Here is a 22,643-nt window from a genome sequence, read left to right on the forward strand (position 1 = left end):
AAATGGAGCTTGATATCTCAATACTGTAGTCTCATTGCACAGAATCTTGTCCTGTTTTCTTCCCCCATAGAAATTAATGTATAGTTATATATTGTAAATACTGCATGTGGATTTTTTGGGAAACAAATAAATATATCTCTAAAATGTACTTTTAAGAATACATATTTCAATATCAAGTCTTTGCTGTCTTATTTATTTTATTTCAGTAGATTGCTGCATTCTATATCCTGAGGGTTGATTTGCAAAAATTAATTTTTGCGGCCTATAATCTCACTTGTTCCCCTCTCCACCGCCCCACCACCCCCCCACCCACCGCCGCCTCCCACCACCCCCTAGGACTGCCAGCCCTATTTACTGCAGGTTAGCCGACATTACACTTGTTCTGTAGCTATTTAGACATGGCACTTTTCAGTTGCATTTACCTTGGTGTTGAGCAGGGACGGGGGGTGGGGGGGCATCTCTAGAGAACAGGGTTAAACTCACAACATTGTGTAACAGTGCTCTGTGACCAATAGGTGTATTCATGATTGAATTTAATTGTGATAATCACTTTGATTAAAACAAGGAAACAATATTCCTTTCCATAATGGCATCTAATTGTCTCCCTCGCTTCTAATGACTTTGCTTAATGAAAATTTTGCTTCCATTATATAAGCTGGGAGGCCCAGATAGGGGACTGGGGAGCCGTGTGCTGCTGCAAGCCTGGATGGGGGGGGGGGGGGGGGGCAATTTGCAAATGGGGAAAAGGTCATTCTAACCACAGCCACTACAGAATTATAATCACAGCAAGTGGTTAATTGACTCAGTCTTTGAAATTGAAGTCCCTTGGTCTGATATTACTACTTAAGAGCATCTAATGAGTTCATTCTTGGTTTTATACCCACACAACAAAGCCAGCCACTGCACTATTGAAACTAGTGAATGGTGAGTCCTGTAGGTATTTCAAAAGGTATCAGTGTATTAAAAACTTATTTCAAATAAGCAAAAATGTCATGCAATGTTTTATTACAGTTGCCCAGTAATGTCAGTAGTTTCAATCCTGAGTTCACCTCAAAGAATTACATAATTATAGATTTGAGCAACATTATGTTCATTGTGAGCAAGATTTTTGGCAACTCATTGTTAAAATTTTGAAATTTGAACGTTAATGCCAATCAGAGGTGCTACTGAGCATTCAAAGATATTCTGAGGAACTAGCCCCTGCCCCCCAGAAATGGCTTATACTGCATTATGTTGTGAATATTGGATTTAAATATGATGTAAGTATGTGGAAAATATAACAGCAGTGAATACATTTCTATATCTACGGCGGCAATAATTTGTATACAATTTATTTGGCCTGTAATTTGTATGTGCAAGTGTATTGTGGAGTTTTGCGGTATTAAATTGCATTTCTGTAAGCGCCATTCCAAATGAGCTTATTCACAGAATGTTTTATAGACATTTTGACTAAATGTATGCTACTTAATTGTGCACTAATTCTCAAGAACCAATTTGGAAAATATAAAAATAATGGAATTGATTTGTTTGCCTTTATTTCACTTCGACCATTTTTGTTGTGGAAATGATACAGTGATTCTATTTCCTTTGGATAAATTATTTCAAGAGTTCTTCCAAAGATTTCTTACAAGTGCACTTGACTCACTTGAAAGCTGAGTAAATGTTACGTGCTTATCTGTCAGTTTGTGTTTGTGCCCGAGGTTGCAGCAAATAACAAAACAAGGTCATGCAAGTCTGGCTTTCTGCCACATGTTAAGTGAGACAAGAGATGAATTCTTTTTTTTTCATCCTGGAGGAATGAAAAAAAGCATAGAGATTTCCTGGTTCAAGTGTTTATGACGTACAGAGAGAAAAATTTGGGAGATATGTTAGGGCTTGAGAAAAAGAGGAACATTAGTGGTGCTGTTTAACACTGGAACTTGGAATGGTTACCTTTGTCGTATGATCCCTTTTGAAGTGAAGATGCCCTATTAGACCCCCAATGCACATTGCCTCAATTAGAAGTTACTTTTGCAACAATGAAAAAATATTCTCTAACAATGGATACAAGGGGCAGAATATAGGATGATTAGCATCCTTTGAATATCTAAATAAACAATGAATTCAAAGAATGTTGCCAATCATTGGATATTACTATAGGAAAGAACTTAGTATTTGCACATCCAACTGGAACGACCAGGTGCAAGACAAAAGAATCAGACTATGAAGAAAATAAAGAATATCCGCACACCAGCAAATGCGCCCTTGTGGCTTATTCACAGTGCGACGTTTTGACCCAAGAGGTCTTCGTCAGACATGGAGAACGTGCAAACTCCACCTGGAAAGGCCCTGGATTCGAAACTCGGTACTTTCTTATAGTGAGGTGACACTGCACCACTGTGCCCCCTAACAAAGCAGTTTGCTTTTCTTAAAAGAGAGGTCAAAGAAGATTTTGTTCAACCATCAGTGCCTTCTGCCTTTCGTACAGAAACAGCAGCTGGTTTTCCTCAAGCCCAGTACTCGCCGGAGTTATTCCACACAAAGCCATCAGCGTCTCATATGATGATCATCAAAAGGTAGGCACATCATTCATATTTTCCTCATGGCTATATTATATATTATATAGTATAGCCTACAGCAGCAGTATATAACTATTTTTTTTACTAAACTGTATTTGTACTTAAGTGTTTGGGAGTTTGGTTTCATAGGCTGATGTTGATAAATAGATCAGTGCACCTATATCAATATTTACACTACTGTCATCATAATCATCTAAGGTTCTTAGGACATATCAGGTTCACTTCTGATTGGCACCTCAATATCAGTGGCACCAGAGTTCCAATCATGGGTGTACCAGAGAAGTTTGCAGGTGAGCCAGAGGCGAGGGGAGGGCTGTTGGTGTGGGGCGGAACTTTAAATTTTTGGTTGAACCAGTCACAAACTGGGCGTACTTAAAACACGCGGGACACCCCACTAAGGGGATGCTTATTGGTTAAAGTATAAAAGTTATGTTAACTGCACAATAAATATGGTCCTCCAGATGACCAATACCATAAATGTTGTTGAATGTTAATTAAAATAAGTTGACTATCATAGTATTTTTTTGGTTCTATATATTATATATATAGATATAATATATAATATCTAACTATAATTGTTTGATGGTGCCAAAAGGCTGCAATTCAGTCAACATTAATCCTTAACTTTGACTAAAAATGAAAATGAGTGTTTTTTTTTGTTGTTTTTTTTTTCAAAAAGAATGGAGGGTGGATTGCCTGCTCTCCTTAAGGATAAAAAACAGTTCAGGATGAATGTTAATTGAATACAAGCCAGCAGGTGTTAATAGGTTCGGTGCTACAATATGTCATAGTAGGTAAGCAGGGGTTCGACAATGTCACAGTACAGCAGAAAATAAAAAACTAATCAAACGCCAAAGGCCCCATCTCTCCCTCTCATTATTTAATCCAGTCGAGTACTGCTTGGCTTTAGTTCTGTTCTGGCAGTCCACCAAAGCATAGGAGTAGCTATTCTGAGTTGGAACATGAAATAAGTTTTTCCATTTGAATTTCTCTGAGGTGCAATTCTGCTCATTCAGTTCACTCTGGCTGCCTAGTCTGCTCTAATAATATGATATTCATTTTGAAATCAGATTTGAAACACAATGTGGAAATGGAGGCATATTCAAGTGAGTCGCCTCATCAGTTTTGGTTTCATGAAGAAGTTTAAAGCCATTGATGCCAGTACAGCAAGAAGCAATGAACCTACTCTTGCTAACAGCAGCATTGCTAGCTCTCTGCTCAGGATTCAGCCTAAGGAAGTTCAGATTTCAGTCCTGTTACCTGCTGCTGCTGAAACTGCTGCTTAAGTTGGGACCTCGTCAGAGAGCACCGACAGCTTGGGGGGGAAGGACCACGAGCAGGTGCGTGATATGGCAGTCCCGGCTGCGGCCTCCACATCACTGGATCCATGTGTGGCGAGAATGGAAGATCAGAAACCTGAGGATGTTCGATCGAGATGGGAATCTTGGATGCCTCATCTGCAAAGAAGTAAAGAGTCTCTTGCTCAATGAAAAGGGAAACGGTGTGCATTTGCCTGAGGAATGGGTCGATGGGATTGTGAGTGGTCCTGTCCAAAAGCAATTGTGCAAAAAGAGATACAAGCACTGTGACAGTATAGCTCATAAATGAGCAATTTAAATAGCAAGAACGAAAAGAAAATAGCCGCTTCCGAGAAAATGTTGTAGAAATGAATGCTAATATATTTCAGGAAATAGCCAACTCATTTAGAGCAGCATACACTATACTGTTGCTGAAGAAAGATTGGCTTACACAAAGATGAATTCCCTTATGCAACTTAATGAACTGAATGGTGCACCAGTTGGCCTTGTACACAGATAAGATTATTCTTGTGATCCAAGCACGCATAGCCCAAGACATGAAAGCAAAATATGTGTATAATTTCAAATCACTCAATGTGCCTATTAAGCATTAATATAGATGAAAGTATCATGCATGAATGCACATATATGAGTACTTATGTCATTTTTATGTCACACATGGATGCAAAGTCAACAGCAGGTGATATAGACTGTATAGATGTTTTCTGACAAAGTTAAACAAGACAGGGGCATACACACTCAGTCTATATGTAACTTATTGAAAGAAAGCCCTTGGAAATCAGGGGTGGATGGTGATATTTTGCTAAATAAATCTCATCAGTATAGCCATGGATGGAGCAGCTGCCATAACTGGGAGAAAGAATGGACTCATATTGAGACTAGAAGGGTAGTTTCACTAAATTCAGTCAGTTCCCTGCCCGGGAACTTATAGAGAGTCTAAGTGTGAAGTCACTTCCACTGAGTTCAGTTCTGGAAGTAAATTTCCCTAATGAATTTTCCAATTGGGATTAAAGCATTCAGAGGTTATAAGGAGCCTGTTTCCAGTACAATTACAGGACTTCAATATGTTGTACATCTATGCCCCTTCTCTTCAGTCGCGGCATTCCCTGGGCACTTCAGTTTGAAATTGCACAAACTACATTCATTTATATCACGTTCTACATTAATAAACTACATTTCCCCACAGTATGGAGTGAGTGACAGAACCGCCAACTTAAATTAGCAAAGAAAATTAGCTAACTTTTATGCAACTTGGCAGTTTCAATAACATGTTTGTATTGCCTACATACACTACATTTAACAAATATATTGATCATGACAACACTAAGCTATATACATTATTAATTTTTAAAGTGGTCCACATGCTGTGTAGGGATCTTGTATCTGTTCAGTGTAGGAGCTTTTATAGCCTTTGAATGATGACAACGATTAGGCCATTTCAATAATTTTATTCATGACCTTGGTTGGGATACAATTCAACATGATCGAACATGAACATCCTGTCATAATTTGTTTCCCCTAGGCCGGACACAAAAGCATTAGCTATTGAATTTTCAATTTTAAGCATTGGGCTGACTGAAATCCATAAAGTTTTAGTCTTACTGTTGCTGTGTCCACATTCGTAAGCCTCACGTAAAAAATGCAGTTTTTTTTTTTTTACTCAGCCGGTCAGTTATTTGCTAGTTGTCCATTCGTTTAAGAAGTTAACATTACACATTTTGCTTTGTGTGTATTTAGCCAGATTACTAAGTGGGTATGACTATTATTGGTTAACATTAAGTACCTAAGACAGAAAAATGACATTACTAACGCTAGCTAACTAAAAGAAAATAACACCACGCTTTATACGTTAGTTATAAGAATGTGATTGCAGTATGAAAGGGTGGGCATATTTAGCCCGTCTGGTTCCGCAAATCTAACTACTTTAGGCCCACTGTCATCTCATCTAATTTACCTTATCAATGTAATCCACTCTTTTGCATTAGATGCATAAAAATGCATCAAAATGACAAGAATATACACTTAACCAATGCGAATAAACAGCCACAAAACACTGCAGCATCTCTGCTACCCAGCTAATAAATGTTGATAAATAGAATGATGATGTACAAAAGTCTAAAGAATGTTGTCTAAAAAAACTGCCAGTAATAGGTCATTGACCTCCCCTACAGACCAATCATTGTCTGATCAGTGATATCGTGCTAACGTGACATTCATGTAGTTTGTCAATTTAAAAAAAATAAAAATACCCTACAGTCTAGTATCTTTACCTTGTTTTGTTATATGTATATATATATATATATATACCTCAATAGTAGAAAAGTCTATTGGAAAATGAATGGGGAAATTTATCTTCCAGATTGGAGCCGCCATGGCAGTAACATGGCAACTTTGGCTCTCTAAACAGTAATTGGCTATGCACATTTCCCTGAAAGAGGTGGCAGGGTGCAATAATTTGGATTTTTTGCTTACTAAATGTTATTCTCTCTCCCATCTGCTAAAAATGTGAGGGGGTCACAGGAAGCAGATGCTGAATTGAATACGCATATTCTGAAAATAGGCCAGGTTTTCACAATAAGATGGGTAGCGAGCAGCTTCAATGCAGTGAAAGCAGCAGTGAAGGATTTTCTTGCATTTGCACGTCATTTTCAAACTGCAAGCGCGTATGCCTCATGCACAAATGTTGACAGAGCTAAATACAGTGGCCTGCTCAAGCATCTGACATCTTTAAAGTTCCTTAGTGGCTTGGCGTGCATCAAAGATGTATTGTGTGAACTTTGTGACCTTTCCCTGAAGCTGCAGAAAAGTAGCACATCCCTTGTGGATGCAAGCCGTGGTATCCAGCAGTCAATAGGTTCTGAGAGCTATGAAAGACAGCGGATGGAAATCAGCAGAACAGCCACAGGCCAGTTCAAAAATGTTGATCTCACAGAGACACAGGGAAAGTACAACAGATTGCAATTCTGCCAGACAATTGTTGATAACGTGACTAAATATTTACCTGAAAGTGAGTTTGGTGGATCTGCTGAAACTGCTGGACAAGCATTCCTGGCCAAAAGAAAGACACAATCTCAATCTCTCAGCAGAAGGCGGTAGTTCATCTAGCTAAATTCATGGAAAAGTCATCAAAGGAAGCTATGAATGAATACAGGACCTGGAAGTTACAAGGGGATAACCAGGATGAAACCCTGAAAAGACTTATGGTGGCAAGCTACACAATTCTTCCAACCTCTTCTGAATGTAAAAGCAGGTTAATCAATGTGCGCAACAAAATACCCAAGAGACAGAGTAGCAAACTTGCAACCACCCCCCCCCCCCTCCCACCACCACCACCATTGATCTGAGAGCCTTCCTACTCTCAAAACCTTGAGTGTAATTCGAACCCTATATATTGTATACTCACACAAACCTATACATATGCACAAGCATACAAATCAATCCATCTATTACTGGAAGTCTGGAAATGTCCGTAGCAGTAATAAGAGCGAAAAAAACAAGTAGAAAAAACAAACAAGCAACAAAAAAGACAACACAGAACAAAATGGACCCTACCTGCATATGTAACAATTTCTAACGGCATTCTCACTGAGCCTTGTCATTTTTCATAATCTGTTTGAATTGATCAATTAATTATGAGGTAAAAATTCTAATCCTATATGGAAAATAATGAACAGCAGTTAGACAGCATCTTTTTTGATGGAATGGAGAAAGTCATGCAACATATTATTTCAGGAGTAAATATATTCCCTTGCATTTCCTACCGAATCTGTCTAGCTATTTTTAATAATGTGAAAAACTTATCGCAAGAGTGTCAGGTAACACTTCAGAATGTGAATTCAGGTCTTAGGGCTGTTGGGGGTTTCCTTCTGTAATGAGGTTTAAAATGAACAACTAGATGGATAATTGAACTTCATGTTCTGCCCATGCTTTGAACAATGGAGACTCTCCACGGCCCTCATTTTTTGCCACTTTGTGAATTTTTCAACCTCAAAATGTCAAGGGAAAATTTTGCATGAGTCAACAGAATACAAAAGAGCCCAAACTCCTCTTGCGTGGAGTTTAATCTCAAACAGTTTTCATCTTAGTCTGTATCTCTCTTGTAAATGTAACAGATAATTTACTTTGCTCTTTCTACTGCCCCTTGACAAAAATATTTGGTTTGATTATTTTTAAGAAGTGGTTTATTAAACACAAAATGTACAACCACTAATTTTCCTTCATTAACATTGGTGGTTAGGGGCACATAGTTACTATAATGTGTTTCAAAATGAAGTGAACTTCAACTAATTTATGGAATTTAAATCACCAAGTTCAAAGCATTTCAAATCACCTTTCTCAGTTAATTGACAAATCAAAAAAGTTGGTTTTTCAAACCCTAGTGAAATTTTGCTCTGTAAATATTTATTTGTTCAATATTTTTAGTAAATATTTACGTATCTACTTCCACACCTTAAAGGCGAGATGTCCTTTTAGAAGTTTATAACTGTTATAGGCCAATAGACAGATTAAATCCAGGGTTGAAAATGATTTGCCTATACCATTGCAAAATGAGTTATTTTACATGCTTTTTCCAAACTTGTGCTCAATACACATCAGACATGTCTAAATAAGAACAATTAACTGTCGCAATTCAGGGATTGCAGTTCTATAGTTCTATAGTTCTAGTAGGAATGTCAATCAGCATTATGCGTCACCAGGTTTAGGTTGAGAACCCCTGGCCCTTACTGGGTTACTGCAACTCCAGCATTCTCATAGGAAACAGCCTGGTCTTGCCCATGGATAGTGTTTAGAGAGTTAACTGAATTACTTAAATACCATAGACCTGACTGGACTGGGGTAAAGTGGTTGGGTGATGGATGGTTCAGAGTCATGTTTCATTTTATTTTGAAAAATTGATTGCGCTTATTTTATTTTCCTCCTAGTTTCCCCTTGCTCTTGTGTTTAGTGCATGTGACAGAGAGGCAATTTCTTGTTTAGGTGTGAGGACTTGCCTCTAACCTGAGTGCAATTTTAATGGTCTTTAAATGTACCTCCCAACCATTTTCTTCACCAATATTTTTTATTGATAATGAAATGCAATCTTAAAGGCAAGCTGTGTTCCCATGTCCAAGATTTTAAAGACTGTGCTCAGTCGTAAACAGACATTGATGTATGGTAATTAGCCATATGTTTTCAAACCATTCAAGAAAGCTTACATTCCTGTGCAAACTGCAGGTTTTCTTTTTTTAAGCTATTTTGAGAGACAGAGAGAGAGGGCGAAATAGCGGGGGAAAAATGTAATTAAATGAAATGTTGTAAAATTAGAATTCACCATAATAATGGATTTAAAATAAATATCATGGTATATACAAAGGGTCAGAAAACATTTAATTCCATTTTTTTTAACAGTTGGGTTCTCATGCTTGTTTGAGTTTGATTAACTGTCGTCAATTTTGAAGTCGACTGAAGTCAGCAAATTTACAACCCTTACAAATCCTACAATCTCATCTGCAGAACAAGACCATTTATTCAGAGCAGACTTCCACACTGACAAGCCATTCATACATGAAGAAGCTGAAAGAAAAAAATGTCTCCTGTCAGACAAAGGTTCTGTTGTGCAGTGTACATAGCGCACATAATTTGAAAGCGAAGTCAGTTGGATATAAAGCTTTTATTTGAGCTATTGTGCTAAACATACTGTTTATTGTTACACAGCGTAATGAATTTTTTGAACGATAATGGAAGCGTTTGACACAATGGGCATCGCATATACAGCTTTCATTCATAGAGGTTTATCCATGGTGCATTCTTGTGTTAAAATCCCTGAACCCTGCTTGTCATGTGGCATTTATTGTCTGTTGTTCAGCAAGCACCGATTTTTCCATATCACATATCATGTGTTTTAATCAGTTGTTTTAGTGAAGCATCAGCTCTCTAATCCTTAAACACCACCAGATTTTGTCATAGTTTGGTTGCATGAGAACACATGCATTTTGTGTGTGTTCATGGATGAGTTCTTAATTTCCTTGGAAAGGACTGATGATAAAACATCAACAGTTAATACCCACAATTAATGCTGTATTACATTATATCATATATCTGTAACTGTACAATCTCAGCCTTCATAGTATGCAAAATGCAATGACTGCCTTTGCCTTTATTTTGCAGCATGGCTGCTGCTTATTGAGATGTATTTGTCTGTAGTAAACTGGTGTCACACACGCACACACACACACACACACACACACACACACACACACACACTCCTTGTTTCACCCGTGCACATAAATTCTGAGAAGCTATAAAAAGAATCCCAGCTGATCCTGATGAAAAAACACACCATTATCTCCCCCACCAGGCACCTGCAATATTCTCAAACTGATGGGCATCACCCCTGAAAGAGAAAATTGGGAGAATCAGAACTGTAATGGTAATAAAGAGCTCAGGTCTGAAGAAAGCAGCTGGGCTGTACACATAAGGTACAGTGTTATATGGATTTTCACTGAAACCAAAATACTGATTGTATTAGCACATAGCTGGTAAGGGAAAGCAACGTTTAAACTTAAAAGGCTTTAAATATTCAGTGTAACATAAGCTTTATAAAATAATAATAATAATAATAATAATAATAATATAACACTCTTCTCACCCTCAAAGCACTTTACTGCAGCACTCTCCTCAGCCACCACCAATGTGTAGCACCAACCTGGGTGATTCACGGCAGTTATTTTGCAGAAAAGGGCTCACTACACATCTGCTGAATTAAACTTAAGTGCATTAATAATATACACAATTTAAAAATATGAGAACACAGGTAAAATAGAACTTTCAGAACAATGTTTATAATATATGTATATGAGATGGGCAGCAAGTGGTAATATTGCAAAATGTTCATATGTGCGGAGAACAGTCAATAAATAAATGACTTCATCTGACCATATTTTGAAGAAACAACAGCCTTAACTATTGTCTTAAGAGTGATAGACACTACCTCTGATGGGCGAGTGCCGAGTTCAGTAGAAGATCTCTGTAGATGCCCAATAGAAGACACCATGACACAACCATCCAAGATAAGGTACGTACAGGCTTTTCAAGATAAATAAAACAAACAGATCACCCCTCCTATGTACAATATACAATACCGCTCATGTGAGAAGCACTTCACATTAATGGTACATAATGTACTGTACTACTGGAGAAGTAACCAGCTTACATACACAGGTTTCCACAGTGCATCGCACAGAAGGAGGCACAATATGGTCACCCCTCACCAATTTTAAGAGTGAAAGCAAATTGTACGACAGAAAGCCATAGTAATTTGGAGGCCTGGATTTTTCACTGTAGGTTTGACGTCCTGAAGCGCTGTTCTCCCAAATGCCAAGCCTGCTGCTGGTGAGCATGGCTAAAAAGCTCAATTTTGGTCCCATCTGTCCATAGCACCTGGTTCCAATCAAGGTTCACCACTGGAACGTTGAATGGCCTGTGGAGCATCATGTGTGCTTGTGTTTTTTATGCCATAAATGTGTTTTAATTTAACATTGAAATGCAGATGGAAGAGTGTGACATTATGTTCGTATTCACCTTAAACAACCTAAGTTCACAAAATATGTAGACCATAGTTCCCTCTTTGAATAAATTCTCTGGATGTGTTTGTTCCACTTCAGTTAAGCTGTCAGCATTGGTGCCGTGGTACTTACCTCCTGTGACAATTTCAACTTCTTTGCTCTTTCTTCTTTGTAGAAAAATCACCTTCATCTTTACAGAAAAAAAAAACAACTTTTTGACACTAAAGTCTTCATTATGTTCATGTCTTTCCCAAGAAACCTTCCAAATAGGAGTAATCTATCAGAATCAAACAAGCTGATTGTAGTTTTAACGTTTTTTTTTATTTTGAATATCTGTATGTCCTCAAGATTTGTTTTTTGGTTATTGATTAGCATTACATTACATTACATTACAGGCATTTAGCAGACGCTCTTATCCAGAGCGACTTACACAACTTTTTTACATAGCATTTTACATTGTATCCATTTATACAGCTGGATATATACTGAAGCAATTTCGGTTAAGTACCTTGCTCAAGGGTACAACGGCAGTGTCCTACCCGGGAATCGAACCTGCGACCTTTCGGTTACAAGTCTAGTTCCTTACCCACTGTGCTACACTCCGTCCTATAGTTATAGCATAGTTAACTTTTATTAGTGCTGTTGTGATTATGTATGCAGTCTCTGCGCTTTAATGATGTTAGCCAGGCCTGTTGCTCATACAACTCTGCTGATATTCTCTTACAATGCCAGTCACTCTGGATAAGAGCGTATGCTAACTGAACATAACTTAATGGCTCCCTCCACTACACCCCTGCAGTTTCTTAAGTTAAAACTTTCGTTTCGTAAACTTTTGTCATGTGTACTACATCATACGAGGAAGAGATGGAGCACAACAGTGGTGAAAAGCAGTGAAGGAACGGTACCATTCCATTCAAATCAATGCCTCGCAACTTGTCTGCTTGGTGGAAACGTCCATAGCAGAGACGATGTGCCACACCGCTGCCATGGAAACTGCAGTCATCATTGCAGCTATAAATTTTATGAACATCCCATCCGCAGCTTTGCAGTATTTTGTTTGTTCCTGAATATAGCATCATTAGCCACATGTTGTTTGATTAACCGTATGAGTCTCTTCATCCGACCATCATATGATTTATCATTGTTAACGGGTCAGGCAAGCAAATGATCCTGTAATGACCCAGTTTGTAATACCTCATAGGAAAAGAACAATAGCACAGTGGCCAGTGAAGAAGGTGAGATATATACAATAAGAGTATCACAAAACAGGAACCCCAGTTCTGTCTGTGAATGTACTGGGCTTTTGCTTTGAGAACCTGAGGATATATAAATTGAAACGACTGAGATGAGATGAAACAGAAACTGAAAAAACCCAGCTTGCAATACAGTCTGAAACTGAAAACACTCCCTAGTTATTAAGCCAGGCAGCTAAGCTGCTTACCGGCAACAGACAAAACGGGAAAAACAAACAGATATTCCCGGGACAGGCAATGGTCAAACACAGAGGTGCTCACACTGGCAGTGGGTCAGCTTTGAGTTTGGCAGTCAGACAAACAAGGATAGTGCGCGGGTAAGCTTTCACAACTGCAAAATAATATTTCTTGATAGCACTCAGCTAAGCTCTGAGGCAGAACCTACTCCACACTTCCTGCATCTGGGGGCGCTTCTTTTATGTACCCCTGATGGACAGTAATCATCAGACATAGGCGCAGGACATAGGGGTGCTGCAGCACCTCCTGCTGATTGGTAGCCTATTGTAATAATGAGTTTCCTACATAAAAAATAGAACAAATTAGCAAATTAAATAACATTTGTATGCCAAAACATTGATTGTAGACAGTCTTAGAATGACTTTTTGCCAGTGGCATGCTGGACAGATTAAACAATAAACCTCTCATTAGAGTGAATATATATATATATATATAGGCCAGAGTGCAGGGCTACGTTTGGGGCCTTCTGAGTGTAGGTAAGACATTTGCCTATTCACTATACTGCTGCTGTGCAGAATCAGTATAATTGACAATCATCTGTGATGTAGAGATTGACTTGGCTACAATGTGCTATAGAACATCAAGTGGCATATGTAAGCAATGACAGTAACCCTGTGTGTGAATATGTATGTGTGTGATAATCATTTGAGAGGCAACAGATGTGATTGGTGTATTATTCTGTAACTGGACATGAAATTCACATGTTGGGTTGTGTATACAAACAAAATTATTGTGGCAACATAATTTAGAGCGTCTAAATTGATCATCATACAATTCGTTTTAGACTTTGCTGTCTAAGTGCTAGTAAAATATAGCCAACTGTGAGGATGCATTCAAAGATATCTTTATTAAGTCAAGCTAGCTATTCAGTTACACCAATAGCTACATGACAGATTTGTGAATCACTGAGCAAGTGGGAAGGCTTAAAACACAAAAGTTGTGGGTTTAGTGTGATGAATTCATACTGTATGTAAAAAAAATATGCCCTGTTTTAAAAAAAAAAATTTTTTTTCCCCCAGTGTCATGAATCACTATCTGGACCCAGCCTATTTTTATTCTGCATGCAATGTGCCAAGGTACGTGCATGGACCTTTCTATATTTTAAATTGTAAATGAGTGTTATGTATTGTACTTGTGCAAACTTTATGTAGTATCAGTCTGTGTTTTGCATAGTTATGTGATCATGTGTATGAATTTAAAATGTCATGGAAAACTATTTAGTTTCAAGCCCCTCTCTGCTAGTTCAACAAATACAATTAAAGCAACTAACATTTAAATAGTGACATCACAATTGAGCATTTCTGTCGGCAGTGCTCCCTGCTCAAAACATCTTCCCCACGCCCCTGTCGTCACATGTATTCAATGAGAGGTGATGCCACCAATTGGGATGAGGCATAGGCAGCAGTGTGGAATGTACTGACCTTTCCCCACCGATCTGCCTTTTGACTTCAAAAAGAGGCCTTCCTCTAAATGTAAATATGGGAAGTGAGCAAATTAAAGGAAGATTTGAATGTTAAAATAGTTCATCAAACTGCTGTGTCATCAAAATGATCCCCCAGCCCTCTGCAGCCATTATACTCACAGACAGGATCAAAACAGCATACATGTAACCTATGCTACCACAGGAACAAATCAATCATTATCTGTTCAGGTGAACCTACTGTATGATACCACAAAAAAAGTATGTTTTCTATATAAGGTTTTTTATGCTTTAGTGAAATTACTTGAATTGCAGTTATCTTATCTCCACCGTGTCTCTTATGACTTAACTATGGGAGCCTATGGGAGAACATTGGCTGCAGACCTGTTTTATGTGTTCAAACACATTTTTATTTTTATGTTTCTGTGAGAGAGACCTGTAAAGTGCTTGCATTATTGATGACTGATGATAATAAATAAAATAATATAAAAATCCCAAAAGCAACATGCAAAATAACATAGTACCTCAAAAATAGAACTATAGGAGCTTGATTGTTCAATAATTTGAATGCATTTCCTTTAAAAAAAGATATTTACTGCACCATCTACATGTATTCTCAAAAAAACTCATAACCACTACTTGAATCAATTGCTTTTTCAACCTAATGAGAATAACAAGAATAAATATGTCAAATGAAGATGATGTTCATTATGCAAGCTTGCATTCTGGGAGAAGAAACATAATTAGATGAAGTTGTTTCACAGTACCTGTATAATGTGCAAGAAAATCAATTCTAATTTCCAATTATTCCAGAGTGTTCTCTCAGTTATTTCTGGCATGCAAAGCATGCTGGGAGCTGTGTTTTTTGGTGTGCATATGTCTACTTCAGCCCTCATCTTACCTTGTTCTGTGCCCATCAAAGCTGACCTCAATCACTGCAGTCAAACCACGGTGCATTTCCTCTGCCTCAGACAAGGCTGCCTTGATCACAGAAGATGAACTTTAAGTGGAATGAGGAGTGGAGAGAAAAAAAAAAATCAAGGAGCAATTATTTTTTTAATTTAACAGTTGGTATTAAATACAGAATTGCGGATTAATGAAATACAGCTATCACCTGAAAAGGCTGAGATTATATTTCATATTGCATACTGTATAATGACTGCATATAAAATAAAATATCATTCCAGTTAATGTAAAATAAGTAAAGTTAGTTACTTTTGGAATCTAGGAAATTTGTCAGCAAAACCTGTTAAATGGAAATAGAATTCCTTTTTGACACACAGCAGAGGTTAATAACTAAGTTAGTTGATCCCTGTGCACAGAGAGAATTTTCTGGAAACATAAGCTTCCTGGGAACCTGGAAGACTAAAACATCCTGCCACAGGGGTCATGTTAAAGGAAAGCAGAAGTGTTGGATTCAAACGAGACGAGGCCACAGGGAGTTAAACTGGGAAGCGCATATGTAACAGTATAGCAGGTCTGCAAGAAATGCTGAAACTGTAAGTGATGGCAGCACAAAAAATATATAAGAAGCCCCTCTGAGAAGCTATAGCTGAAAAGTTACTAAAACTGCATTTCTGTTTAACTTTACAAGCTGTACAGTCAGTAAACTGACAGCAGTGGAGAAATAGCTTGTGAGTAGGTAATGAAATTCTCCTACCATATTGGCATCTATTAGGTCCGCTGAAGGTAAGATAAAGCTTGGTATGCAATGAGCAGGCCAGGGCACCGACCGTAGGCTGGGGGGTTTAAATAGAATAACCCTAAAACAAATATTCTAATTTCCATATATTGAAAAATAAACAAATTATTTTATTAATTCTAGCATAGTTTTAACATTTTATTTATATGGTGGCACAACAAATATACTGTCAGTTCATGCTAGTGTCATTTTCTCTTAATATATTTTGATTTGCAATATGTTTCTACATGTTATTCATTGCATTCCTTATTTCAACCTATAACATATTTCACATTTCAAGTGACATTTTCTTTATTAACAGATAACTCAATGTTCTCTTGTTATTATCGGTACATATACTTAAATGTTCACACAAAGTAGTGCAGTCTCGCTCCATTTTCCGTTAAGCAACAAATATATATTTATATATATATATATATATTTGTTGCTTAACGGAAAATGGAGCGAGACTGCACTACTTTGTGTGACACTTCAGTAGTGGTATTACACCTGGTGTCCTGTCTCTCACAATAAAAACACATTCTACATCTGGCCACCTAATTGTCCCCAACATCAGATTTGCTACACAATATCATGCAGTCCATACCCACTTTGATTCCCCAGGTCAGCACTACAAATGAGAAATGTGCTGTTAGTTGACCAACCTGGTTAAATGAAGGTAAAATAACTGAAGACTCTTGCGTAAAAGTTTTTTTTTTTTTAAGTTTAAAATTTCAGAAAGTAAAAGTAAATGGAAAGTCGAGTCTCTGAGGCTTTCACCTGGAAACCGATGATGTTACCTGAGACAATAAATCTACTGTTATTGATTCTAGAATGAACTTGCATGTGGAATATAACACTAATAATCCACAGCATGTGTCTTCATACTGTTAGGCAGTTGGGATAACTTTTATTCTGGGCCAATCGTTTCTAGCTGAGCCCTAAGATGGGAAAAGGTACATTTTTTCTGCGGCATGTTCAAGTGTTCATAACTGCTGCCAAATAAGATAGCCAGTTACAGGGATTGCATCAGTAGCAGTTGCAAGCTGTACCATATGCAAAAATTAGGAGGGACATGGTCAATTCAGAAATACTTCAATCACTTTTTTTGAATTTAAACTGTTCAGTAAGCCACAAGATAAAGTGTATTGTATTGTTTAAATATTTATATTTTTATTGATAAATGGAAAAACATGAAAATTTCATTTTCATGTAAAGTATGAAATTTCTAAATACAACTGCTTCCATCTTTTCTGAATAAATATTCACTTTGCCACTTGACTGCATGATTGACTGCATACTAAACAGTGTGATGATTGACTGCTTAAAATATAAGTCAACGGTTGAGATGTTAGTTACACTAGAAACATGATCTAAACAATCAATAGCAAATCCTTCTTTGGTTATTCGTCTATGGTCTTTTTTGCTTTCGTGAAACAAACAAATTTCAAATCTTAACGAAATAAAATGGGCTTAGTATCATTTTGTCTTTTATTATTTATATATAGCTATAAAAAAGATGATTTTGATTGTGTGTGATCTTTAAATGTTCTATTGAACTGCGTGCTTCCACCAACAAAAACATTCAAGAATAGAAATGCAAAAGACAAGCAGTCACTTGTTCAGATAGTAATGTCTTTGCAATAACTGCATTTCAAAACAACAGTCATAGCAGCATTTGCCATCCATGTGTGTGATGATAATAATTAAATAAAATAGTGCAGATGGCAACCAACACACATTTGCCTAGCAACACTAAAGAAGATTAGTTTGTTTCAGGCTGTGGGATGAGTGGGTGAGTGACTTTTACTCTAACGGTGTATGGATAGGCTTTGAAAAATAACAGTAACGTAACCAATAGACTAATCAGCCAAACAACTTGCATTTCTAATTATACTTAACCCTTATGGTTCTGAAATGTATTTAAGATCACGGTATAGGAAAACAATCCCCAGTAATAAAATCATTCTTTGCACTGCATTGCAGCTAATGGATCCCCTGATGATAACATCTGGGATCAGCATTAACCCTCCCTAAACAACTCAGTACAAATGATTGTGTTGTAAATGATGATAATGTATACACAAGCACATGCACGCATGCACACACACACACACACACACACACACACACGCACACGCACACACAGTCCTGTATTGCTATCCTTGTGGGGACTTCCCATTGACTACATTCATTCTAACCCTAACCCCAATCACTACATGCCTAACATTAACCCTAACCTTAACCTAATTGTAACCCTAACCGTAATCCTAAATCCTAACCCTAAAATAGCCTCTTGACCTTGTGGGGACCAGTAAAAGGTCCCCACAACGCATAATTTTCCTCATCTTTCTATCCGTGTGGGGACATTTAGTCCCCACAAATGTAGTATTACATGTTCACACACACACACACACACACACGGTATCAATGCAAAGGATATTCTTTCTCTGTCATGTCACCTCGCCCCCAGTGTTTTGTGTACTTTAAAACATGCAGTCATAAATGACCCAGTTAGATTGGCCTTACTTCATTGCCACACATAGAATATCAATTATTCATGCAGAACTGCTTCCTCCTGAGCAACAGATTCATGTGTGGAACAAGTGCACTGGCACACAAATAAATCACCCCCAGCCTGCGCTGGGGTTCCGCTACTTACCATATAAATACAGATGAACCCTGTTAAAACCTCATGTTTAATATCCCAACACACATTTATCACACATTGTTTTTGTAAACCGCAAGTGATTAGATTACATGTTAAAACCAACCCAATTAATGTCGCACCTCTTTTAATAGCTCAGATTTATGCAGGCAGGGGTATGAACAATAGCAGGTTCAATTGTTCAAAAAATTATTTAACAGTTACTGTAATGCTGGGAAGGCCTAGAAAAGATGAGTTGTCTAATTAACATATTTCTGTTGAGGAGAATGATTTTAAATTTATTCCATATATAATGGACAAATAGTTACACATCCTGAACTGCAGAAGGCAGCATTGAGCCAGCAAATTTGAAAACATGATCTATATACCTGAATGTATTGTTTAAGCCACTGTTCTAGTGAATGGATGTCACCTAGCGAATGAAGGCTTTTAATCAGACAGGATTTTAGTCAGAATTCTAATTTTTTAAATGTATTTTTATTTTGGTAGAAAAAGTTGGCAAATAGCCTTCAAACAGGTAGCCTAAACCGGACCCTAACTAATGTGGCTAGTGAATATCTAGTGTGTGGCTAGTGGAGCTTTACATAGGCTACCTGTGAGTGCAGTCCCTCGTCTTCCATGGTAAAGAATCGCTGGTATCAAACTCTCATTATGTGTTCCACATGCCACTTCAATACAAAAATAATATTAGCCCCGCTTAAAGTGCGAACCTCTATTTGCAGTTCGACTGAATCTTTGATCATTTGCTCTTACTAAGTACCTGGACATAACAGAAAACAGAAAACTGAAATTGAATAGTAGGAACTGATTTTGAAAGGGTATTGAACTTGAATTTTTGGTAAAGCTTCCTTTTACAGTGCCCTAAGTACTAGGAGCCAGATTTACTAAGCCTTTTGCGACTAGTTTCAGTTTCAGTTCTGCCCCACAAACATGCATGTTATGTATCAATCAGGCAAACGGGGCTGGAAGTGCAGTTTCCATGTCATCTACATGAGTCATCACAAGGTGCGCTTCTCTCCTTAATGCATATGAGAGGATCGTGGGAATGACAGTGATATTATAAGTGAGGCTGATTATGTAGGCTATTCCGTTGAATTTACTAAAGGTCACTCAATTAACGAGGGTCGATTTTTGTGTGTAATTTCTCCACCTCCAAAGAGCAGGCATAAATCAAGGAGCGAGCAAGATGGAGACACGGGTATAGGCCTCGAAAAGAAAATCTTTGCAACAAGAATCACACTTTCAACTCCCCGAGCAAGAAATCAGTACAGATCAAATGGTACAGATTAAGCAGCCACACAATAATTAAGGCTGGGTGTTCGTCACAGAAAATATTGGCTAAAGTCAAAGAGCAGTCACTGATAAAGTTGGAAAACTGAAAAAGAGGCAGAAATCTGAGTGTTAAAAAATATATATGTATTAAATTAACCAATAGATCTCATGCACAGCAGAGGGCAATGATTGAAATAACATGTGCAACTGTAGCCACAGTAACACATGCTTGATGTTTCAAAGAAATCAGAGGGCACTTGCCACTAGTAAAAAAAAAAATATATATATATATATAATGTAAATACAATGTAAATACATTGAGAGGCTGGTACTTTTAATCGCTTTTGTCCATCACAGAAAGAGCATGCTTTTTGCCTTTAACATAACATTGTTAGAAACAGAACGTGCTCAAATTGCATTGCTAGATATATATATATGCAGCACATTTTTTAAAACAAGGATACTGTGTTTGTTTTTATTTCTTATGCCTGTTGTCACTGAAAACGTTATCATAGCTACAGGAGAAGGAGCACTCAGCAGCAAGATAGATGACAGGGGCTGTGAAACATCTGACTGCAACAACTGACTTTAGGTTGTGTTACAGTTACCATCTGAACCAGCCTAAAAATCACAGAGAGCACTAAACACGAGAAAAGATACAGAACTGCCAAAATTCATGGAATCCATGACACCTTCAACTTCTGTGACAAACACCCAGCCATAGAAAAAATTACTCTCCTAGAACTTCCCACACATTGGGCCTCATTCCAAAACATGTGTATGATCACATTTGATCATAAACTGTATGTAATAACGTTTCCAAGAAAATTTCAGTGTTCATCTTTTTTTTTTTCTTAGCTGTATTTGTTCATGGCTGTTTTCTTATGCTAATTACATGAGAAAGGTCTGCACATGTGTCATGTATATTGGTTTTTTATAGGAAATTGTTTAAGAACAAAAGTAAAAATAATTTAAGAAAGGTTTTTGTGAATAAGGCCCAATGTTTCGATTCAATCCTGAAAATAGTTGAGCATTACAATATCTTCTGGATTAATTCAAGTGACAATTGCCACCACAGTTAAAATATCACAGTCCATGTTTTGTCCTGCACTGTCCATAGTGCATTTCCTCAGGGTACTCTGGTTTCCTTCCACAGTCCAAAGACATGCAGGTAGGCTAATTGGAAACTCTAAATTGCCCATAGGTATGAGTGTGTGAGGGAATGGTGTGTTTGTCCAGTGTCCAGTTCTAAATCCACTCTTAAATACTTCTTCTAATTCCTACTGTCTTCATTTTAATTCATTTTACTAATATTCAAAAATAGTCAAAGATTTATCAGATGAATTTTGCCAAAATTGTTGAATTATTACCTTTAGATCTGCATTCTGGCAGGGATAGCTTGGAACTAGACAACAAACCAATGTGGAACCAGTTCCTTGGTTCCAGGTTTGGAACTGGTTCCATGGAATTTATGCAATTCCTGATTCTGGCCCAATGGTACTAATTACAACAATAAACAATACTGTAGCACTTTTGGATAAGATCTGAAATACAGGTTTAACCCAGGTCATGATTTCAGGACTCATGGTCATCTTGTAGTTTCTCTGAGGAAACGGGATGCGTTTGACTAGCTGAAATTATGAACAAATGTGCAATAATAGAATAATAGAATAGCAATGTCAGAATAAAAAAAATGTTTTTCCTTACCTACATTTCTCTGTCTGCAGACAAGGTTGTAATTTAACATTTTCAGGCTTTCCTTTATTAATGTGAAGGCTGTGGTGTAAACAGTGCTTTAATAAATTGGAGCGGTATCTCTTGGGACTGTATTATTCACTGGCTTTATGGTGAACGGCAGAAGGAGCTGTGATCAGCCAGCCCTGGTGAATTGAGAGTCCATCAGGACGGGAGCCTGATTACTGAAAGACTGCGGCTCCACGATAAGACCCAGACCCGGAAGACAGGCTTGGCTCAGCTGGGAGGGCATTGTTTTCAGCCGAAAGGCCCCAAGAACAACTAAAGCAGGATTCCTTTGAAACACTCTCTCCTGTCCAAAACAATAGATGCTGCTTGGATGTCTGCCTGCACACTGTCAGAGCAAAGGGAGCTGCTGTTGGGTCGTGTTTTTCTCCCACCCCCACACTTCATACCTTGTTGACCCCCCCCCCACCCCCACTATCCCCACATAATATAAATAAATAAATGAGTGAATGAAGAGATTAGCCCTCTATTTTCACTGTGCTATCAAGCTTTTGCCAGAGACAGTGACACAGAGAGAGACTGGTCTCAGGGGGAATAGAATTAGGATGCTTAAAGTGAGAGTTGCAGCCAGTTTCCATTTTAAATGCAATATTGTTTATATTCTCAGCTGTGCGTGGGTCAAATGGACTTAAAATCACTATGACCCATCTGTATGCCACAGAGAATGTTCTCCTCAAGTCTGAGAAAGATTCATTTTCAAGCTACAGGTTGAAGAAAAAAATACACCTGACCAATGAAGTTCTTCCGCACATTTTAAATTGTTTTGGCAGGGTGTTGTGTTGTGTTCAGCTTTGTCCATGTGAAATTTCAGCAGTTAACTTAGGTTATTCTGTTAACTTGGGATCCACACGCCCATTGACTCTCTTTGTTTTTAGTTTCAAATTATTGTTTGTTTTTGATGATTCTAGCTACCTGAACAGTTTTCTCTCA

General features: G+C 37.7%; 1 long non-coding RNA gene across 1 annotated transcript; it reads left to right on the forward strand.

Annotated features, from left to right (window-relative positions):
* Positions 1-2,470: 2,470 nt before the first annotated feature.
* Positions 2,471-22,075, forward strand: LOC118210901. Its single transcript, XR_004761929.1, has 3 exons — positions 2,471-2,555; positions 13,931-13,987; positions 21,811-22,075. It is a non-coding gene; the product is annotated as an uncharacterized LOC118210901 (long non-coding RNA).
* Positions 22,076-22,643: the final 568 nt, after the last annotated feature.

Source organism: Anguilla anguilla, chromosome 13 (assembly GCF_013347855.1).
Source record: "Anguilla anguilla isolate fAngAng1 chromosome 13, fAngAng1.pri, whole genome shotgun sequence".
NCBI lineage: Eukaryota > Metazoa > Chordata > Actinopteri > Anguilliformes > Anguillidae > Anguilla > Anguilla anguilla.